Source organism: Mus musculus, chromosome 15, assembly GCF_000001635.26.
Source record: "Mus musculus strain C57BL/6J chromosome 15, GRCm38.p6 C57BL/6J".
Taxonomy (NCBI): domain Eukaryota; kingdom Metazoa; phylum Chordata; class Mammalia; order Rodentia; family Muridae; genus Mus; species Mus musculus.
Genome location: NC_000081.6, coordinates 39,322,098 through 39,344,961, shown reverse-complemented (window position 1 = coordinate 39,344,961; position 22,864 = coordinate 39,322,098). Strand labels below are relative to the sequence as shown.

General features: G+C 39.0%; 1 protein-coding gene across 26 annotated transcripts in view; it reads right to left on the bottom strand.

Moving 5' to 3' along the window:
- Window positions 1-22,864, bottom strand: part of Rims2 (regulating synaptic membrane exocytosis 2) — a 486,087-nt gene that overhangs the window by 339,411 nt on the left and 123,812 nt on the right. The window lies entirely within an intron of this gene.

Sequence of the window (22,864 nt, the reverse complement as noted above, 5' to 3'; positions counted from 1 at the left end):
GTAATAAACCTTCAAATGTACAGAACACGGTTTCTTTAACAAAGGATAGAGACAAAATAATAGTACTTATTTTCTTATATTGTTTTTTAAAATAGAAATCAGTCATAAAATCCCTGTAATACATTTCCAGTAAATTAACTGTTAACACTAGGGTAAAATTATCTACCACCAACTATATATTATATCCTTTTTAAAAGAGTTTTATTTATTTTAAGTAGCTTCTAATGACAAAAAAAAAACTAAGAACACTACTAATTTCTCTAAAACCTATTAATTGGTCATAATTTGTAATGATATACTTGATTCTTTTACCTTCACGTCTACATTTATTTTTATACTATTCACAATAGCAATATATCTAATCCAAACATCCATAAAGAGATGAATAGATAACGCATATGTGGAAAACAGGAAAACATGCACAACTGATTTTTATTCAGCAATAAGGAATATCATGATGCAGCAGGAGATCTCTACGTTGTGAAACAGGCCAGATGCAGAGAGAAAAATATTGCATATATTCTCTCACATGCTGACTCTATATTTAGGGATAAAGAAAGGGGAGGGATAGGCACTAGTGCAGTGGAGAGGCAGGAAAGAGTGGGCAGGGGGAAGAAGGGAAAGAGAGTGAATATGTTGCATGGTAGATGAATAGACAGAGACAGACAGACAATAGATAGATAGATAGATAGATAGATAGATAGATAGATAGATAGATAGATAGATAGATAGAAGGCAAGGTACTAAGGGAAGTTAGAGAGAACAGAGAGTAGAGAGGCATAAATATAGTAAAAGTACCTGATACAACAAATGCACATCAATAAAAATATTTCCACAAAATACAAGATATACTTAATTTTTATTAAACTTTTCTGGACTTTTTTCATATTTAAATGGCTTACAACAATATAGATAATTATAGTAAAATAAAGCCCTGTTTCTGCATAGTAATTAAAAACAAAACAGAAGTAAGCTCATAAGATGTTGTAAGTCATTAAATATGAAAGAAGTCTAGAAACATGAGGTGTGTGTGAAAGCCAGTATAAATAAGCACATGACCAGTACTCGTTTTAAATATGTGATTACCTTGCATTTCATGAATGTATAGCTTATTTATTTATTCTTAGATCTTTTGATTAACCAAAAGGAGATTTTTGAGATAGGAAAAGGTTTTTCTGGCCACATAGCAATAATGTCCTTAGGTTACTGGATTCTGAAAAAAATATTTCAATTGCAAATGAAGCATAGGGTGGGTATCACCATGGTTGGGAAGAGGGGAGGAAAAGGACATTGCTGTCTAATGTGCATAGTTTATCGTCCAAATTTATAAGAAAGTTTTCAAAGGTAGCTAACTATCCATCACTGCATCCAACCTGGTGTTTTTCACTGAGATAAGAGTGTTTGTGTAAAATATCATTAAAATGATTTGCTGAATAGTCCACTTAAGCAATTTGTATAATTTGTATATTTGTTTATTATGATTATGACTTTTGTTCTACCACTGCATGGGAAATACATTACTTTATTCAGTACTAATTGCTATTTTTATTGGAAGCAAAGGCTCTATCTTTTACTAGCATAATAAGAACATAAAATTTATAACTGCTAAGATATACATGCTTACTAGCTTGAAGTCATTTGAAACAATCCTGAAGAAAACATAATAAGGTATGTGCTACTATAAACCAAGATATATGTTGCATCAATTCTCAAATAGGTTACTCATCAATAATATCAATATGTGCCAATTTATTTTTTAAATAAATAAGTAATTTTAACAAAACACTGTAATCTTACTCAATTTTTATAAACAAACTCCACAGTTCAAATTTCATTTTCTATTATTGCTATGAATATCAATATAAATATATTCAAATGTATCAAATTATATACAAATGATAACCAAGATATGTCCTGTGACAGAAGAAGGTACCTACAGACCTCTTTTAAGATACTTTAAAATAAATGAAAAAGAGTTGCTGGGAACCAAGCCAAGTCACTTACCAGGCAAATTCTCTTTCACTGAGCTAAACTCTCCACACTAACAAATAAAATCTGCATTTCTTTTTTCTTAGTGTATTTCTTTTGTTTTTTTATTGGTTAGTTTATTTCCATTTATTTACATTCCATTTATCTACCCCCTCCCAGTTTACCCTCCACAAACTCTCTATCCATTTCCCCTGACTCTATGAGGGTGCTCCCCCACCCTAACTTTTCCATTTTAAACAAATTACTATTCCTATTGTAATGATAATCTGTTAAAGGACTCTAAAATTTAACTGTATTTGGAATAAGTAACATCCATTAAAAAATAACATCCTATACTAACCTCTGCAAAAAAGATCCAGAACTAATATATATTCAAGATGTTTGCTTGAAAGAACTACAACAAAAGGATCCCAGTGTAGTTTAATGGAGACAGATGGAAAGTATCCTTAATGTAGAAAACTCCGAAGTCAGCTTATTTAAAAAATAACCTAAAACTGAGTGGCATCCTATAACCCCAGCCCTGAGAAGATGGAGGATCAGAGTCAAGGTGAGCCTTGGCTTCAGGCAGAGTTTGAACCCAGCCTGGGCTGCATGAGACCTTCCTCAAAAAATAAAAAATAAAAAAGGAGGGTGTGGGGGCATTAGGAGAAACAAAGAGAGAAAGGGGGTGGACTGGAAGTAAAGGGGGGCAGTGGAGAAGGAAGGAAGGAAGGATGGGAGGGTGTCAGGGACGGGTGAGAAAGCGCAGTTAGGTGATGAATGTAAACACAAGATGCTGTATAAATATATATTTGCCAAAAGAAAGGGAAGAGAGAAGGACAGATGGATGGACAGAGAGACAGACAGAGACAGAGACAGAGATAGAGACAGAGACAGAGAGACAGAGGGATCGAGCAAGCTTTTTAAGCTACCTGGTTTATCATCCACTTCAGTGCAGTGTCTGTCTGTCTGTCTGTCTGTCTGTCTGTCTCTCTCTTCATCCATCAGAGAGAGACAGACAGACATACAGATAGAGACAGAGAGACAGAGGGAGCGAACAAGCTTTTTAAGCTACCTGGTTTATCATCCACTTCAGTGCAGTGTCTGTCTGTCTGTCTGTCTGTCTCTCTCTCCATCCATCAGAGACAGACAGACAGAGATAGAGAGACAGAGACAGAGAGACAGAGACAGAGAGACAGAGGGAGCGAACAAGCTTTTTAAGCTACCTGGTTTATCATCCACTTCAGTGCAGTCATGAATTTAAGCAAAAGAATTGTGAAAGTCTGATGCCTTACTATGTCTTTTAAGGAACAAAGTCAGAATAACTGGAAGCTCACACCAAAATTAATTTATTATATACTCTGACTGTGCTGTTAGGATTAAAGTTCCTATGATGGGAGTGGAGCTTGAAGGCTCAAAATAATAATAAAATTGATAATAATAATAATTCTGTGAGCCTAAGTGAAACTTTAAGCCTAAGTGACCACCACACTAGTGTGGATTTCACATAGAATAACTACTACTACATTGAGCTACAATAATTTGTTTTTAATTTATCATTTTAGTTGATACCATGGCATTAAAGAATTTCCAGTCTTTTTAAAGTTTGTGATCTACTGGAATGTATTACTAGAGCAATATTTCACTGGGGTATTAACAGTCTGAGCACTATTCAGCGAGCCACAAGAACTCCCAGCTTCACATCCATGAAGCAACGTGGGTTGGCCTGAAATCGCAGGCATATTCAGACTACAGAAACTAGAAAAAAATTACAAAGAGATTTTTCTAGAAGTCAGATGTCAGCACAATATTTACTCGACTGAAATAATGACACCATATTCAATATTCATATACAAACCTGAAGAAAGCTGTAATTTACCATAAAAATTCATTCAGAGCATAAAATTCTAATTTATGTACAGATGAGAAAATAACTATTAAAACTAATTTATAATTTTTTATAGATTCAGACAACCTTACTAAATAATAAATGCCAAACACTGTGCATGGAGCTGGTGAATAAGATCAATAGATGTAAATTTCATTGTGAATTTTAAAGAATAGAAGGAGAGAAAACAAGAAAACAAATGACCAGAAATATTGCTTCTATTTCATTTACGAGTGCTATGAAAGAACTACAGTCACAGCAGGTCCATTATTGTCCGACGCTGTTAGGGGAAAGTGAGGACGCAAAGGACATTGGCAAGACCCCAAGACTCCAGAGAGGCCAGGCCATCACATTGCCCATTATCAGATATCTGTGTCTCATAACGGGCAGAATTTAAAGATATTTGGGCAAATACCTATAAATTATTCCCTCAATTTTGCTAGGGTGGATTTTCAAAGTTAGTATATTGGCATATGTCCTCAAGTATTAAGGCTTTCAAACAAATCACTATGATCCTTATATAAAAGGCTGCTGAAATACAGTATAAATAAATAAATAAATAAATATCAGATGCATGCTTCATCTGATAACCCTGAGTTAAGTAGCAAGACACTGTGCATTCCCCATAAACAGCGACATGCCATTTCAGGCTACAGCCACATATCTAAGCTAAAGCAGGCTAATGAGATCTTTGATAAGTGTCTAGGAGATTGTAAAACCAAGGTTGAAACTTAGGCATTTCTAAGGCTGAGACACTGCATTCTTCTCTGTTGGCTACTGTTGTGCTTTAAAAAGTAACTAGCCAAAATATACCTTGTTTCTCTGTTATTTATCTGATTTTCTTCCAATACATGAAGAAAGCAGCCAGGTCTACCTGGCTATTCTGTTACTTATATGAACAACTTTCAGACTTGAGTTATTGCAAATTATCAGGCAGCACTTTTTTACTTAAGTCACTCTACTTAGAGCATAGGTGTCAACGCCGAATGACTCCACATGGTAGTTAAATAAGTAAGCAACCATCTGCCGGGCACACCAGGCACAACTGGCTTTACCTCTGTCTGCATTTTCTACCCTCCCCAGTTCACATCCACACACAAATACACAAAGACAGAGGTATAAGGGTTTGGTTTGGGTTTTTTTGGTTTGTTTGTTTGTTTTTACTTTTCTTGTATATACACCTAGAAAATATTAACATAACCTGGACAATATACATCCTCCAAACACCATTTGGCTTGAAATAATGAAGTTCATTGTGAGGAGCCGCCCTCACATTTGCCATTATAAGATGGCACTGACAGCTGTGTTCTAAGTGGTAAACATAGTCTGCACACATGCAGGGGCAGTTTTCCCACCATGTGTTCTGCCTTTCCCGTGATGACAACTGGGCCGATGGGCTGCAGCTAATCAGGGAGTAATACGTCCTAGGTGGAGGATAATTCTCCTTAAAAAGGGATGGGGTTTCGCCATTTGCTTGCTTGCTCTCTTGCACTCTGGCTCCTGAAGATGTAAGCAATAAAGCTTTGCCGCAGAAGATTCTGGTTTGTTGCGTCTTTCCTGGCCGGTCGTGAGAACGCGTCTAATAACAATTGGTGCCGAAACCCGGGACGAGAAAAAAACTCGGGACTGGCGCAAGGAAGATCCCTCATTCCAGAACCAGAACTGCGGGTCGCGGTAATAAAGGTTCCCGTAAAGCAGACTGTTAAGAAGGATTCAACTGTATGAATTCAGAACTTTTCAGCTGGGGAACGAGAGTACCAGTGAGTATAGCTTTACGAGGTAAGCCTGGCCTTGAACTTTCTAAGGAAATTCAAGACAGTCTATCAGAAGTAAAGTGGAAAATGGCTTTACAAGTTATGTTTGGCCTTGAATTTTTTCTAGTGTTAGGAGCCCTTTTGTTCCTTTTCACATGTTATCAAGTGGTTAAGATAGGGAGGATTCTAGAGGAAATTCAGGACAAGCTATCAGAAGTAAAGCGGGGAGAGAGAGTAGGAGCAAAGAGAAAATATGGTACACAAAATAAGTATACAGGCCTTTCCAAGGGTCTTGAACCCGAGGAAAAGTTAAGGTCAGGTAGGAATACCTGGAGAGAGATTAGAAGGAAAAGAGGGAAAAGGGAAAAGAAGAAAGATCAATTAGCGGAGGTTTCTAGGAGAAGGAGCCTATACCCATCACTAGATGAGTTTAAGGAGCTAGTTCTTAGTAGCTCTGAATCAGATAAAAAATTTAGCTTCTCTGAAGAAACAGACTTGGAGGAGGAAACAGCTCGTTATGAGAGAGAAAAGTGCCAGCCAGATAAAATGCGAGCTAATCGGTCAAGGAAAAAGCCAAAAGCGGCTGGCAAAGGCCAGCTTGCTGCTTGGCCTCTTGGCAGTCGGCTTCAAGGTCATAGTGCACCTCCACCCTATGCTGAGCCCCCGCCCTGCGTAGTGCATCAGCCCTGCGCAGAGAGGCAATGGACAGAGAGGCAATGCACAGACTCGTTCATTCCAAAGGAGGAACAAAGGAAAATACAACAGGCATTTCCGGTCTTTGAAGGAGCCGAGGGTGGGCGTGTCCACGCTCCGGTAGAATACTTACAAATTAAAGAAATTGCCGAGTCGGTCCGTAAATACGGAACCAATGCTAATTTTACCTTGGTGCAGTTAGACAGGCTCGCCGGCATGGCACTAACTCCTGCTGACTGGCAAACGGTTGTAAAAGCCGCTCTCCCTAGTATGGGCAAATATATGGAATGGAGAGCTCTTTGGCATGAAACTGCACAAGCGCAGGCCCGAGCAAACGCAGCTGCTTTGACTCCAGAGCAGAGAGATTGGACTTTTGACTTGTTAACGGGTCAGGGAGCTTATTCTGCTGATCAGACAAACTACCATTGGGGAGCTTATGCCCAGATTTCTTCCACGGCTATTAGGGCCTGGAAGGCGCTCTCTCGAGCAGGTGAAACCACTGGTCAGTTAACAAAGATAATCCAGGGACCTCAGGAATCCTTCTCAGATTTTGTGGCCAGAATGACAGAGGCAGCAGAGCGTATTTTTGGAGAGTCAGAGCAAGCTGCGCCTCTGATAAAACAGCTAATCTATGAGCAAGCCACAAAGGAGTGCCGAGCGGCCATAGCCCCAAGAAAGAACAAAGGCTTACAAGACTGGCTCAGGGTCTGTCGAGAGCTTGGGGGACCTCTCAGCAATGCAGGTTTAGCGGCTGCCATCCTTCAATCCCAAAACCGCTCCATGAGCAGAAATAATCAGAGGACATGTTTTAACTGCGGAAAGCCTGGGCATTTTAAGAAAGATTGCAGAGCTCCAGATAAACAGGGAGGGACTCTCACTCTTTGCTCTAAGTGTGGTAAGGGTTATCATAGAGCTGACCAGTGTCGCTCTGTGAGGGATATGAAGGGCAGACTCCTTCCCCCACCTCATAGTCAATCAGCTGATGTGCCAAAAAACGGGTCATCGGGCCCTCGGTCCCAGGGCCCTCAAAGATATGGGAACCGGTTTGTCAGGACCCAGGAAGCAGTCAGAGAGGCGACCCAGGAAGACCCACAAGGGTGGACCTGCGTGCCGCCTCCGACTTCCTATTAATGCCTCAAATGAGTATTCAGCCGGTGCCAGTGGAGCCTATACCATCCTTGCCCCCGGGAACCATGGGCCTTATTCTCGGCCGGGGTTCACTCACCTTACAGGGCTTAGTAGTCCACCCTGGAGTTATGGATTGTCAACATTCCCCTGAAATACAGGTCCTGTGCTCAAGCCCTAAAGGCGTTTTTTCTATTAGCAAAGGAGATAGGATGGCTCAGCTGCTGCTCCTCCCTGATAATACCAGGGAGAAATTTGCAGGACCTGAGATAAAGAAAATGGGCTCCTCCAGAAATGATTCTGCCTATTTGGTTGTAAGGAAAAGGGTTAGGACGTCAAGAGCAAGGAAGGACAGAGCCCATATCACCTAATATCTAATGATTGGGCAGTTTTAGTTACCTCCTTTTCAGGACAAATAGATAACCATTATCCAAAACATCCACTTTTACAGTTTGTCCAAAATCAATCTGTTGTGTTTCCACAAATAACAGTAAGAAACCCACTTAAAAATGGGATTGTGGTATATACTGATGGATCAAAAACTGGTATAGGTGCCTATGTGGCTAATGGTAAAGTGGTATCCAAACAATATAATGAAAATTCACCTCAAGTGGTAGAATGTTTAGTGGTTTTAGAAGTTTTAAAAACCTTTTTAGAACCCCTTAATATTGTGTCAGATTCCTGTTATGTGGTCAATGCAGTAAATCTTTTAGAAGTGGCTGGGATGTGAATAAAAGTTTCCGGGATTGTGCGTTACTTCCATTCAGTATGAGAAATTTACTAGGGCAGCTAATTTGTTAAAAGGTCTTTCTCAGTATATGTTACAGAATTGGACGGCTGAATTTGAACAGACCCTTCGGGAATTGAGACTTGCCATCATTCAGGTCAACTCCAAGCGCTTGGACCTGTCCCTGATCAAAGGATTACCCAATTGGATCTCCTCAGCATTTTCCTTCTTTAAAGAATGGATGGGGGTGGGATTATGTGGAGATACACTTTGCTGTGGATTAGTGTTGCTTCTTTGGTTGGTCTGTAAGCTTAAGGCCCAAACTAGGAGAGACAAGGTGGTTATTGCCCAGGCGCTTGCAGCTCTAGAACATGGTGCTCCCCCTGATATATGGTTATCTATGCTTAGGCAATAGGTCGCTGGCCACTCAGCTCTTATATTCCCATGAGGCTAGTCTCATTGCACGGGATAGAGTGAGTGTGCTTCAGCAGCCCGAGAGAGTTGCACGGCTAAGCACTGCAATGGAAAGGCTCTGCGGCACATATGAGCCTATTCTAGGGAGACATGTCATCTTTCAAGAAGGTTGAGTGTTCAAGTGTCCTTCCCCCAGGAAAAACAACACGGGACCAGACCAGGACCCCTCTGGGTGATGAGCCTGGGAGGAGGTTATGTGTACGGCTCCTTTACCTGCACACTGGGGATTTGACCTCTATCTCCACTCTCATTAATATGGGTGGCCTATTGCTCTTATTAAAAGAAAAGGGGGATCTGTGAGGAGCCGCCCTCACATTTGCCATTATAAGATGGCACTGACAGCTGTGTTCTAAGTGGTAAACATAGTCTGCACACATGCAGGGGCAGTTTTCCCACCATGTGTTCTGCCTTTCCCGTGATGACAACTGGGCCGATGGGCTGCAGCTAATCAGGGAGTAATACGTCCTAGGTGGAGGATAATTCTCCTTAAAAAGGGATGGGGTTTCGCCATTTGCTTGCTTGCTCTCTTGCACTCTGGCTCCTGAAGATGTAAGCAATAAAGCTTTGCCGCAGAAGATTCTGGTTTGTTGCGTCTTTCCTGGCCGGTCGTGAGAACGCGTCTAATAACAGTTCATATATATATATATATATACTCCACATCTTAGGTCATAAAGAAAGGCTTAATTTAAAAAAACTCAAAATCATTTCTTGTATATTATCAGAATTTGGTGGGATAAAACTAGAAATCAGATAGGAAGTACACCTAGAGAAACTATTCAAACACTTGGAAAGTCACTGAAGAAGCCAGAGAGGAAACTAAAAAGACACAGAAACACACAGGCTTATATGAGATGTATAGATACAGATATAGATATAGATTTAAATATCATTCAAGCCTGTGTGTCTGTGTCTGTGAGTCTGTGCATGTGTGTGTGTGTGTGTGTGTGTGTGTGTGTGTGCGCCTGTGTGTGCCTGTGTGTCTGTGCACACATGCAATGATAGGAGTGTAGTGTCCAATCATTTCCTTGAGAAGTACCCAGTTAGTATTCTTCAAGAGAAGGGTTTCTGGAAATGGAGTCTCTTGGCACATGCCAAGCATACAGTCTACCGCAGAGTGACAAACTCAGATCAGCTGTATATATTTTGTACTGGTATTTTTACAATTTTATTCTCTTTATTAATGTTTTCTTTAAATGAGATTTTAGGGAGAAATGGATTAGTGATTCTCAAAGCAAATTTGTCATTAAGAAGTATTTAATTCTGTATTGACTCTTATCAATATAAGTCACTGCTGAATTCAAAATAAATATGTAACATTAAAATCTTTACATTTGAATTCCAAATTGTCATTTAAGTTTAAATTCTTCTAAATAATTTTAAAAGAGAAATGAAATGTCAAAACAAAGTGACAGGCTTATCTTACAAGACAAGGACCTGAACTCTGTGCACCACTAGGCGGTGCTGTTGCACTTTGCTCAGTCACACTGAACTTTCATTCATTGCTGCGGGTACTACACTATCAATTTCCTGTCTTTCCCTACACTGGAGAGAAGTAAACAAAACTTCTATTAAAGATACAATAACATTAGACAAACACAAATAATCAGGCTGTGGTAGCTATTCTTGGTTGTCAACTTGATTACATCTGGATTTAACTAAAACATAAAGGCTGGGCACAGCTGGAAGGGTTTGGTTTGGTTTGGTTTTTCTTAATTAAATCCTTTGAAGTGGGAAGGCCCACTTCTAATCTGTATCTTTGAGGCAGGAAGATAAAATTTTGATCCAGATTTGCTGAGGTGGGAAGATTCACCTTTAATATGGGTCACCCCTTCTGCTGGCAGCCTGTGTAGAGGACATGCAAGAAGGAAGTTCTGTCTTTGGCTGCTTGCTCTGGTTCTCACTAGCAGCTCCAGCACACACCAAAGACCAGCGGACACAGCCAGCTTGTGGATCAAACAGCTACTGCGTTCTTAAATCTTCTGTTGCTAGACAGCCATAGTTGTGTTAGCTGGACCATACAGCCTGTAAGCCATTCTAATAATGTGTGTGTGTGTGTGTGTGTGTGTGTGTGTAATGTTTTTAGACAGCCATAGTTGTGTTAGCTGGCCCATTCAGCCTGTAAGCCATTCTAATAATGTGTGTGTGTGTGTGTGTGTATGTATGTATGTGTATATATATATATTTGTGTGTGCGTGTAATGTTTTTAGAACTCTAACTAATACAGAGGTCAAATGACCTGAAATAGCATCCCTATCCTATGTTACAAAATGTGGTATTACTTAGAACTATTTCCTACTGCATATGAACAATACAAAGATTCAAATATACTATCAGTTGACAAATTTCCATAATTTAGGAGAACTATATGTAGGTCATTTGAACAAAAAAAAAACTGTTCTCTCAAAATTTGGTGAGAACAAGTTTTCATAAAATACAAAGCATATTTTCCCAGAAATCTTCACTAAAAATGGAGAACATGAGAATTTCTAAAAAGAATATATTCAAATAAACAAGGGGCTAGACATAGTTATCTGAAGACTCACAGCTGTAGGAAAGACGCTGCCTGAGCAAGGCGGAAGTGCAAGCCTAGAGACCGCAGGAGAAACGCTTCATGGAGCAAGCGCGGGTGGCAGGGAAGTCCCTAGAACATGCTCAGGGAGGACAGACTTGGCCTCAACGCATGATGCTTTATTTACTTGATTCTCAGACTGCTACTAGCTACTCTTTACCAGACATCCTCCAAAGTTAGGAAACACACTAACGTTCAGAGCCACGAACTGCGCCATGAACTTGCTGCTGCCACATGTGCTTCTCCTCCTGAGCGACCCGACAGTGGTAACTTCAGTGATGCCGTACGGCCATCTGATGGACTCCATACAGGGAGATGCACTATTATGAGAAAGCTGAGCTATACTGCAGAGCTATCCCTGCAGAAGCTCAAAGAGCACAGTGTCCTGTCTAAGCCCCAGTGTTTTATACTATGATTCACCGCGAGTTCAAGTCCAAAGAGGAATCACAGAGCTTTGCCCTATTCTTCCTGCAATCTTCCCTGAGGCACTAAGGGCAACTCCTTATCTTCCCAGTTTGCTCCAGGTCAAAATTCTTAGAATAAAATACTCTTCCTCTCATATCTTACATATACTGTATTAGAAACTTTTTCCTCTGCTTTTAAAAATTTATCTACACAAATGGCATCACACTACCTCAACTACCTAACCAACCATCATCAAGCACATAAATTATTTCCATAACCTCCTAACTACTCTCTCAGCTTCCATCCTTTCCTCACTAATGTATTTCAACAAAACTATCAAGTACGTGTTTCTCAATGTTTCAAACTCTTAAGTAAGATCATCGGCCATCACAACATTTGAATGCTTTCTACTCTGAGAGAGTAAGCGTCCAAGCCTTTACAATGAAGCAGAAGGCCTTTGGATCTCCCTATGGCATTTTTGATCGCTGAGCTCTCCGCCTCTGTCTGTGATTATTTGTTCTTCCCGTGCTGAATTCCACTGTTGTTCTTATGAATACACTCTGATCACAGGACACGTGCACTCCATCTGTGGAATACACAAGGTTAACTCACCTTCCCCTTTCAAGTTAACCTGTCCCTTTTTAAGGCCAAATAAGAACTAAATTTCCAGAACCACTGTTTTAGTTAGCATTTCACTGTGTGTGTGTGACTCTGTGTGTGTGTGTGTGTGTGTGTGTGTGTGTGTGTGTGTGTGTGTACATTGTGTGTGTAAGGATAAGAGAGAGAAAGGGCAACTAAAGAGATCCCTTAGTCAGTCATGCGCTTGCTGCACAGTCATGAGATTAAATCCCCGGCATTCCCATAAAAAGCAAGTCATAAATGGGTAGGCAGAGCCCGGAGGAGCCCTGAAGCTTCATGGCCAGCTAGCCTAGCCAAGTGCAAAGCTCTAGATTCAGAGACCTTGTTTCTTGGAAGGAGGGGAGGGTGGAGGGAGGGAAGGAGGAAAGTAGGTGAAGACTGCATCTAATGCCCTGCAATTGAAGTTATAGGTTTTTATGAGCTACCATGTGAGTGCTGGGAATCAAACCTAGGTCCTCTATAAAAGTAACCAAGCCCCTCAGCCACCTCCCCAGCCCTTGAAATCTAGATTTAATGTTAGCAGGGAGGAGAAGGACTAGTAAGCAGATGATAGGAAGTAATAACTGAGGGTGAACATGAGCAAAGTACAATTATATATAGATAAATGCCATAATAAAATCCACTATTATATATACCTACCAAAAGATTAATTTAAAAATCACTGGAAAAAAAAACCTTTCCCAAAACCGAATTTGACAGAGAAATTTTAATAAACAAAGCAACTAAGATCACAGCAAACTGCAAGACAAACAAGCAAAAATAAACATGCTAGGGTTTATAAAGGATGACAGGAACACTGTAACCTAGACAATACACATGCTACTGTTTATAAGGAATGACAGGAACACTAGACATGGAACACTGCTAATGATCTTAAGTAGGCTAGTTACAAACAAGCTATAATGTCATGTTTTTTCACCCCAATAATCAAGTGTTATAACTTTTAAAAAATATAATCTGCATATATATCATGATTTACTAACCTAGTTTCTAAATTTATCTGTATTTAACTTTTTTAAAAATGGGGATGTCTTGAAAAAGAAAGAAACATGGTAGTTTCCTATTATAAATGTAAACTCTAGAATAAATTTGAAGATTTTATATTAGTATAAGTGAACTTGCATAAACAGCTAAAACAAATACTTCCATATTAAATGTGCAGTTGTGGAAATTTGGAATACATAACCAAGATTAAAAAGCACAGTGCTGGGTTTTAAAACTTAACAAGATCCTAACTCAGACAGAAGAGATGCTGTAAAATGCAGTTATAGGGTAAGGAATAATTCACGTTATAATTTTACCTAGCATAAATAAAGTACCAATAAAGTAGATTGTCAGAACACAGTCAAAAAAGAGTCTTGTGAAGAAAATCCGAGTACTTGTGAGAAAATTCTGAAGAAACAAGAGTCTTGTGACCTTAATTTATTCAAAAACATGGAATTTTTCTTGGAATGTGTTTTTGTGCCCTTTCCAGGAATAGTGGATAGGAGTGAATTTACTTCGGATTATTCATTACAACTGGCTACTGTTATTTGTTTTATATGCCTCTATGGGAAAATATGTTTTTGCTATGTGTGGCTTGTCCTCATGGTTGTCCACTTTGTTCATGTGGTTTCTCTATCTCTCGGGGTATAAACTGTCTGACTCTCTGAGTAAAGCTGGTTAGTGCATGAGACTTCAGGCCCCTTAATTGGTTGGCTTCACTCTCCCAGGTCCCACCACCAACTAGAACAGTAAATAGTAGGTCGTACTTTAAAACATTGTTTGTGGTATCTAATTTTAAAATAATAATAATTTAAGTAATGCTGTTTATCAATTTGCCATCTGTTAAAAATTATACAAATTTAAGAAAGAGTATATGAAAGCAGTCAACAAAAGGCCTTGGGGGAAGAAACCCTTGACTACGGCAGAATACAGAGCTAGAGTTTCCTTCTGTTTTCTGCTGTCAAGAAACCATTGCCAAACAACATTATGAAACCATCTCCTTGCAGCTTCTATTATCTTCAAAACATATAAACTCTAAAGAAAGTGTATACTTACTAACACTGCGAGTAGAAAACAAAGCACTAGCAGCCTACAAGCAATTATTCAAGGCCATTTTGAAATGCTTTACAAATTAATATCACTCACTGTTGAAGCCAGGAAATATTACACAAGAGATTATTATGAATGTAGTATAAAAGAATAGCAAAAAGATATTAGGTGATAAGCCCACTGCTGTGATTTTATTAAAGCATGATAAAAATAGCACTGGGCTTTAGAAAGTTTATAAAACTGCAGGGGGTATGAGTTAGATTAAGGTAGAAATTTTGGTAGATTCCTCATCTATGCATATTTCCAGTCACTCCAGATAAAATTAAAAACAGCACATCTAAGGAGATTGTGGCACCCATGGAATCGTCAGGGAATCAACTGATAAACTTTAAACAGTGAATAGTCATACGCAAGTTAGTGAAAAGTCATACACAAGGTGTGCTGGTCTACTTAGCAAGTTACATAGGGATCGTTATGTGAGTAGGGAAGGAAGCAGCGGTAAAGGGAAAACTGCTGCTTAGGTTGCTTTCTCTTCATCTATCCCTTTTGAATTATTGAGAAAATCTTTCATTCAGTATATTTTGATCATTGTTTCCTCTCCCCCCACCTCCTTCCAGATCCTCCCCAACTCTATACCCCCAGCCCTCCCTCTCTCTCTCTTTCCCAAATAAACATGAAAAAAAAAAACAAATAAACATGAAAAAAAAGTAGAATTGCAAAGAGAATAAGAAATGGACACATGCACACAAAAACAAAATCCATAAAAACACAAAATCAGAAAGCATAATACTTGTGTAAATGCCAGTAAGACAAAAAAAATCCATTCCATTAGACTGGTGACATATTTTACATTAATATTCAGCCTTCTTAGTTCAACCTCTATGAAAACACAGTCACAAGCATTCCCAGAAGTGTTGTCTTTCAGATTATTCTAAATGCAGGCAGTTGGTAATGAAGATTAACTTCACAATTGTCATGGTTAATGCTTCAGTGAGTAATCGCAAGAAATAAGCTTGTATGTAATACTTGTAACTTTAAAACACTTATATTCATAAAGATCTGTTCTCAAAATGTTGAGTCCTAATTGGAATGTCAAATGCTACCATTAAAATGGAAATTATTATAATATCATTAATATTATGGCATTAAAATTTTCAAGTGATGCATGAGTGAGTAATGTTGACTTTAAAACAAAGGTTTTCTGTCCCATTAGGATCACATTAAGAAATCCTATTAAATATTTAAAGGAAAAGGCAAGCATATAATTTCAGAGCCAAAAGATGATGGCAGGTAGATCATGAATTCAAAGATAGCGGATTATGAGTCCTACTTCCTCCTGGACTACGTATACTAGCAAGATTCAAGCTCAAGTTTAAACAGGTAAGTAACAATGATCACTGCATGGAGCTAGGGAATATATGGACAGTCAGTGAGCAAAGTGTTTTGCTCATGGTTGGTGAGGAACTGGGTAGAAAGAGAGGGTCTCCAGGGTTCACTGGCTAGCAAGGCTAGCCAAAATTGTGAGCTCTGCATTCAATGAGAGATCCTCTCAAAAAAAAAAAAAAAAAAAAAAAAAAAAATAAGATAGAAAGCAACAGAGAAAGACACTAGACAGCAACCCTGGCCTCCTCATGTACTCTGACAGGCAAGCACACATAGATATGCATACAACACACACAGGCACACACATAGACACATAGACAGAGAGAGAGAGAGAGCAAATAATCAATACCAACATCTATTTAAACTGGAAAACAACATGAAACTTTTATTAACTAATTTTCATTTGGTTGATTAGGTTGAACGACTAGATAATCTTTGCCTATTAGCTGATATGTTCCATTTCTCTACAAACTGAAATCAAGATAGTCAGTTCAAAGAGACAGTAAAATAAGTGAGCAATTGAGAATACAAAAAATAATTTTGTCAGTAAAAATTGTAATTTGCAGAATACTAAAATTAACATTTTTCAAATCTTCTTAAGTTATTGGCTTAAACAAGGTATTTCTAAGTCAAAGAGAAACAAGGATAGCCATCTGATAATTATCAGTAATGCCTTTTTGGTATAACTCCCAGACACTGACAGAATGAATCACTAACTCAGTAATGAATTTTTCAAGTCTAATCCTTTAGGTTCTTTGCTTTCTGCAAACTGAAGGAAAACCTAAATTAGTGGTCAACTGGTATATAATTTAAGATAATTTTTGATGATATACCTCCTCACTTTTTTGTCACAAAACTTGGGAAAGATTCAGAAAACTGGGTGAATTGTTATAACTGAACTTCTACTCAAATGGCTTCATTACTGAAAAAAATTCCTCAGCAAATGAAGCAAAGAGGACTGATCTACCAAGGTTTATAAGTAACAATTATCAAGACAGATAGGAACTTTGAAAGATAATCTACCCATTTCCTTAAGATATGTTTCTAGTGAAACTTTCTTAAATTTATTACTTTCAATTAAAATGTGTACTTCTTATTTTGATAAATTGTGTATTAACTGTTATTGTAATTTAACTCAATCCAGTAAAAAAAAAAATTTGGTCTTTAAACCCTCTCATCACTGGAAATATCTGAATATCTCATTTCAAATAATATGCATATTTTTGTGACTATAAAAAGATGTTTTTTAATATATACACAAGTATATTCTCTCTTTGGATTTATAGAAAAATACTACGAAAAACATGTTATATGTAGAAGAAATACTATGAAGAATATGAGGAGTAATGCTCTCACCAAAAGTCATAGACTATTAAAGAAAAAGCCCATGACAGGCATGGGCTATCTACCTCCATGCTGCTAGGTGGCTCAGAGGCAATTCTGGCTACTGCTATTGCTCTTGGTTGACTGACAGGACTTGTGCGTAAACTCTCCTATGATTTTTCTGCACTTACTTATTCCACGGCTGCAGATGCCACACACTTTGGCCACAGGACTTGGAGAAATAAAGCTATATGGACCTAGCAGCTTTCTTCCTGATGACTGACTGCCATGGAGCCAGAAGTTGCTGTGTAGGATGCCAGATGAAATCCCTTCTCAACATCCCGCTCAGCTGTGAGTACTGTGAAATGCAATAATGACTGGTCTGGCGAGATAAGCCCAACAATGCAATAGAGGAATTAACATACTGGAGTTAACCAGCATCCAGTTGGCATAAAGTCCTGTGCAATAGGAGGGAAATCATACCTAGTACTGAAAACCTAGCAAAGAGCCCATGTTGGAGAGCTCACATAACCCGAGAGGAGAATATACTACTACCATTCTGCAAACCTGACATTATAGCCAATTGTCTTCTAAATACTATCCTTTCAAGCATGAACCACAACTGACACAGTGCAGAGAACAAGCGGCTGTGGCGTGCACACACCAAATGGGACATATAACAACCTGTACCAATGGCTCAGGGGACAGGTACATCAGCAGCCTATGTGCTGGCAGTAATATAAAGGTTGTAGAGGTACTTATTAAAACAGTGCGATGCTTACAAATGTCAATAATAGAAATATATATTTTCCATGATTATTTGAAATTGTATAATTCTGCTTAGTTTTTTTTTCCAAAAATACACCCTAAAGGACCAGAGCTAGAGGACCAGAAAACTCCAGTGAAAAAGCGTCTTCTGGGCAGAACTTGGATGTTGCACCTGTGACCTCTCAACAACTATGGTTACTTGCACAAGACCTCCAGATCAAACCTGACAACATTTCAGCATGGATGAGGGAAGGGTTCACAAGCCCTCACCTCCAGCTGAGGAGCTATAAGCTCCTGGAATTGGAAAACGAAGCTTTATTATTTTAGCGATAAGGCCTCTGGCATGCTGCCTGTGTCCTACTGGTCAACCCTATCCACATGTGCATAAGGGGAAAACTGACTAGATGTAGAGTGTATGTAGATGTGTGTGCGAGTGTGTATCTATATGTGTGTGTGCATGTATGTGTGCGTGTGTGTGTGTGTGTGTGTGTGTGTGTAAACAGACTATGAACTTGAGGAGGAGTGGGGAATACAGTAGGAATTGCTGGAGGAATATAGGATCAAAATAAACAATAATAATATATAAAATTCTCAAAAAATAATAACTGTAGAGAAAATATAAAGTACATTTTCAGAAACAAGGAAACTATCCCTGGTAGGAATTTCCCCACCAAGAGACTGCCCAAAAGCTAGTAGGCATCTAGGATAAATCTACCCAGCTTATGAAGTAATTCATACTAATATTCTACTTAATCACCATGTGTAAAAGTGCTTCTATAAGAAATGGAACATAAACTCCTACATGGCATGCTTAAGATGTATGTCCTTCCTCATTCTCAATAACTGCACCACAGGTTTAGTAGTGACTATTCTAGTAAATTCAAATCTACATCCCTCTAAATACTGACAGACTGTTAGCTTTCTATGTTCATATGAAATAATACCTATTTAAATTAATCATTCCCTGAAGTAGGAACTTAAGAGTTTTTTGGGAAGTCAGTCGGATGGTGTTGTGCTGGGGCAAACACTTGAAGGAACGTTTTGTTAAAGTGGAATCAGGTGTGAAAGGCTAAGGACTCCTGAAGGAATGTCTCACTGAAGCAGACACAGGAGAGAGGATGTTCTGCTAAAGCAAGCACGTGACGGGATATGTGATGAAAGATTCTTTGCTAACAGCATGCATGTATTGGTCCACCTTACACTGTGTAGCTGGGATGCCACAGAGAGAAACACACCAAAAAGCTTCTGCTGGTGTGGTGCAATTTGTTGCCTCTTCAAAGGATTGGGCTGATTGGATCCATGTGCTGAGGCAAGACCGGTGCTGAGGCAAGGTATGTGGAGGACATGTGATGTTTGGAGGGGATAAGCAGGACTCCACTGAGAGACAGAGACAGAGCTTGGCTTGCTAGTGCAGCTAGCTGTGCAACACTTGTGGGTCTCTTGTCTTCACTGATCTTCACGTCCCTGAGAGAGGCACAGCTGAGAACTTCTCCTGGTGTTCCTGTTGGTCCTTCCTGCTGACTCAAGCTGAGGCTGAGGCCTGGCTGTCTCTGCTAGGTTGTGTCACTGCTGTTGCTAACCCAACTCTACCGAACTGGGCTGCTGGTGTATCCATGAGGTGTTTGCAAGTGGATCAAACTGCTGCTACCTGCTAACCTGTGAACTAAACTACTGATTTCCAGACAACACAGACAGGAGTTGCTCCAAAGAACCCTTTCTAAACAGGTCCACTTCCCCCGTATTATCTCTTTTCCATTACCTCTGGTGAGTGGTGAGTTACAAGGAAGGTTAAAGCATTTAAAAATCATCATTAAAAATAGGATTTGACAAACTTAAAGTTACAATTCCCAATGCATGGTAACTTAAAAACAAAATGAGATATTCAGTCTAAGCCAGGGCAGAGTATTTATTATGAATAGTTTCTTTTGAATGGTTTACAGCATGAGTTATTACTACTTAATTTTATTCTATATGCATTTTCTATATTTGTACATCTAGGATCACTTACATATTAGCTTCTGAATATGTTAGCACTGAAAAAAAGCGGGGCTGATAGAGAAAACAGATATCTTAACCCAACTACATATTAGAATTATCTCAGTAACTCCTGCAAAAAAAATTGTTCAGGACCACCCTTGGATAGTCTTATTCAGCTGGTCTAATGTACAAAGAAGTGTGCACAATTTCTTTTTCAAAGCTTCCACACTCAGTTTGATACAATCAATTGAAAAATAGCCATTAGCTAATTCCTGGGATAAATCATGCCAAGTTTTTACTTTTGATATAGGGGCGCGTCAAACACTGCTCTATAATCTCTGATGACCTAGTAGTCAATATCTCCGAAAGGCACATTACTGACATTGACAAAAACACTTTCTATAAACTCACAGCTTTATGTTTGTAGTTTAGAATTTAAAATTACTATGACCTATTGTAAATGATAGAGCTTTCAGCTACAAAAACCCATGTGAAGTTCTCAAGTGCCGATGTTTATCTATTAGCGCATAGGTACAACAACAGTGTATGTGTTGGTCTGAATACAAAGGTTGTAAAAGTTCTAATTAAAACATTTGCAATGCTTAAGAATGTTAATAATTAAATACATATTTTTTCATAATTGCAAAAAAATTATGTTACTTAATTCTGCTTAGATTTTTTCAAAATTACACCCTGATCAATCATATGTTTTCAGAGTTACATAAGATATGGAATTAGAAAAATGTACACTTCGATGTTCAAATATTTTAATGTGGTAAAAAAGTTAAACCAGCACCTAAAGAATGTAATATTCATGAAAAGTTCAAAATAAAAACATGAAATGGATAAAGTAAAATAAATAAAAGTGTGGTGGCTGATGGAGCAGTTCTGCAGGTGGGCGGCAGGAAATAGGAGAAGGAAAGACTCAAGAGCAGCAGGAAAGACATGGAAGACATGAGTCTTGGGTCCACATCAAGAGGTGCAGTCTGCAGGAGACAAAGTAGGCTGGGAAGAGGGGCTCCTGCCAACAATCTGCAGCAAGACTGAGTGTAAGTCCACAGAGACTAGACTTGAGGACAGGACTGCCCTCTGGAAGACCCAACAAGCAGCTGAAAGAGTCAGAGTCAGATATTTGCACCCAACCAATGGACAGAAGCTGCTGACCCCTGGGGTTGAATTAGGGAAATGCTGGAAGAAGCTGAGGAGGGTGACCCTGTAGGAGGACCAGCAGTCTCAACTAACCTGGACCCATAAGATCTCTCAGACACTGGACCACCAACCAGGCAGCATACACCAGCTGATATGAGGACCCCAACACATATATAGCAGAGGACTGCTGGGTCTGGGTTCAGAGAAGATGAACCTAATGCTCGAGAGTCTGGAGGCCCCCAGGGAGTGGGCAGGTCTGGTGGGGTGGGGGAGTGGGGACATCCTCATGGAGATAGGGGGTGGGGAGGAGGTATGGGATGTGGAACAGTCAGAGGGTGAACCAGGAGGAGGATAAAATCTGGAGTGTTTAAAAAAAAAAAGATTGAATAATTTTTTAAAAAGTTGCCTACTTGAATACCAGCCTAAGAAAATTTTCCTGCTGAGCTTATTTGCATCTAACAATTTCAAAACTATATTAAAAGTGAAAATATATTTCTATTTCACTCATTCAAGAAAGCAAATATTCCCCCAGAACTACTATGTAAAAAGAAAAGGAGAACAGCTCCTGCCTGCTCATCACCCACTCAGTCTACAAGTGCTGCATAAACACAGACAATTACAAAGTCATTGTCCCTATCCAGATTAGTTAGCTAGCTTCAGGTGAGCAGATGACCAAACTTAGTAATTGTTAAGTAATTTGAACATCAGCTATGTATTTCCAATATTTTAGTACTTATTAAATGTTTGTGGTAAATAAAATAAAATATAACTCTACTGCCTTCAGACAACCAATATGTAACGTATAGGTAAGAGAGTAAATCTCAGAATAATATAATAAAGATAGAAGCAAAAACATACAAAGATCAGAAGAAGTATTGATAAAATCCTTTAGGTATTCTGTGAAAGAAATATCTTACTAGCTTTAGAAGAACCTGCGTGACTTTGTTTATGGAGAAAATAAAGAAGTCTCTAAATGGAATAAGCAAAGTGTGGAAAGAAAAACAATCATTAAAGACAATGGTGTCTTCTTAATCAAAGACACAATTCAAAAATAACCTGAAAAGTAGAGGCTGGAGAAATGGCTTAGTAAAATGCTTGCCAATCAAGCATGAGGCCTGAGTTAAGATTCCCAGACCCATGCAAACCTGTCAGGTATGACAGCATGTTCTGTAATCCCAACACTGGTGTACTGGCTAGTTTTGTGTCAACTTGACACAGCTGGAGTTATCACAGAGAAAGGAGCTTCAGTTGAGGAAATGCTTCCATGAGATCTAACTGTAAGGCATTTTCTCAATTAGTGATCAAGGGGGAAAGGCCCCTTGTGGGTGGGACCATCTCTGGGCTGGTAGTCTTGGGTTCTATAAGAGAGCAGGCTGAGCAAGCCAGTGAAGAACATCCCTCCATGGCCTCTGCATCAGCTCCTGCTTTCTGACCTGCTTGAGTTCCAGTCCTGCATCCTTTGGTGATCAACAGCAGTGTGGAAATGTAAGCCGAATAAACCCTTTCCTCCCCAACTTGCTTCTTGGTCATGATGTTTGTGCAGGAATAGAAACCCTGACTAAGACAACTGGTGAGGCTTATGGGTGTACTGTCTAGCTGAAACAGGAAAATCCAAGTTCAGTGAGAAACCTTGTCTCAAAAGCCAGTTAAAGGATAGGAGGGTGGATCTGAGAAGAATGGGAAGTGAATGTGATCAAGGTGCATTGTCTGAAATTCTCAAATAATCAATAAAAATATTATGTTAGAAAAAATAGTTAAAGTAAAAAAGAATAGAAGACACTAGGAAAATTGGCCCAGCACTTATTAAAACTGCACAAACATCTCAGTGAAATCTATTATGATGAATATATAAAAATATACTTTAGAACAAAGTGAAGCCAGCACATCCTCTCTGCAGAAACAGTCCCTGAGGAGTCCACCTCGTCACTAAGTCAGGTCAGATACAGTGGTGGCCAGAGCTAAGGCAGAGCTATTCTTAGAGATCCAAT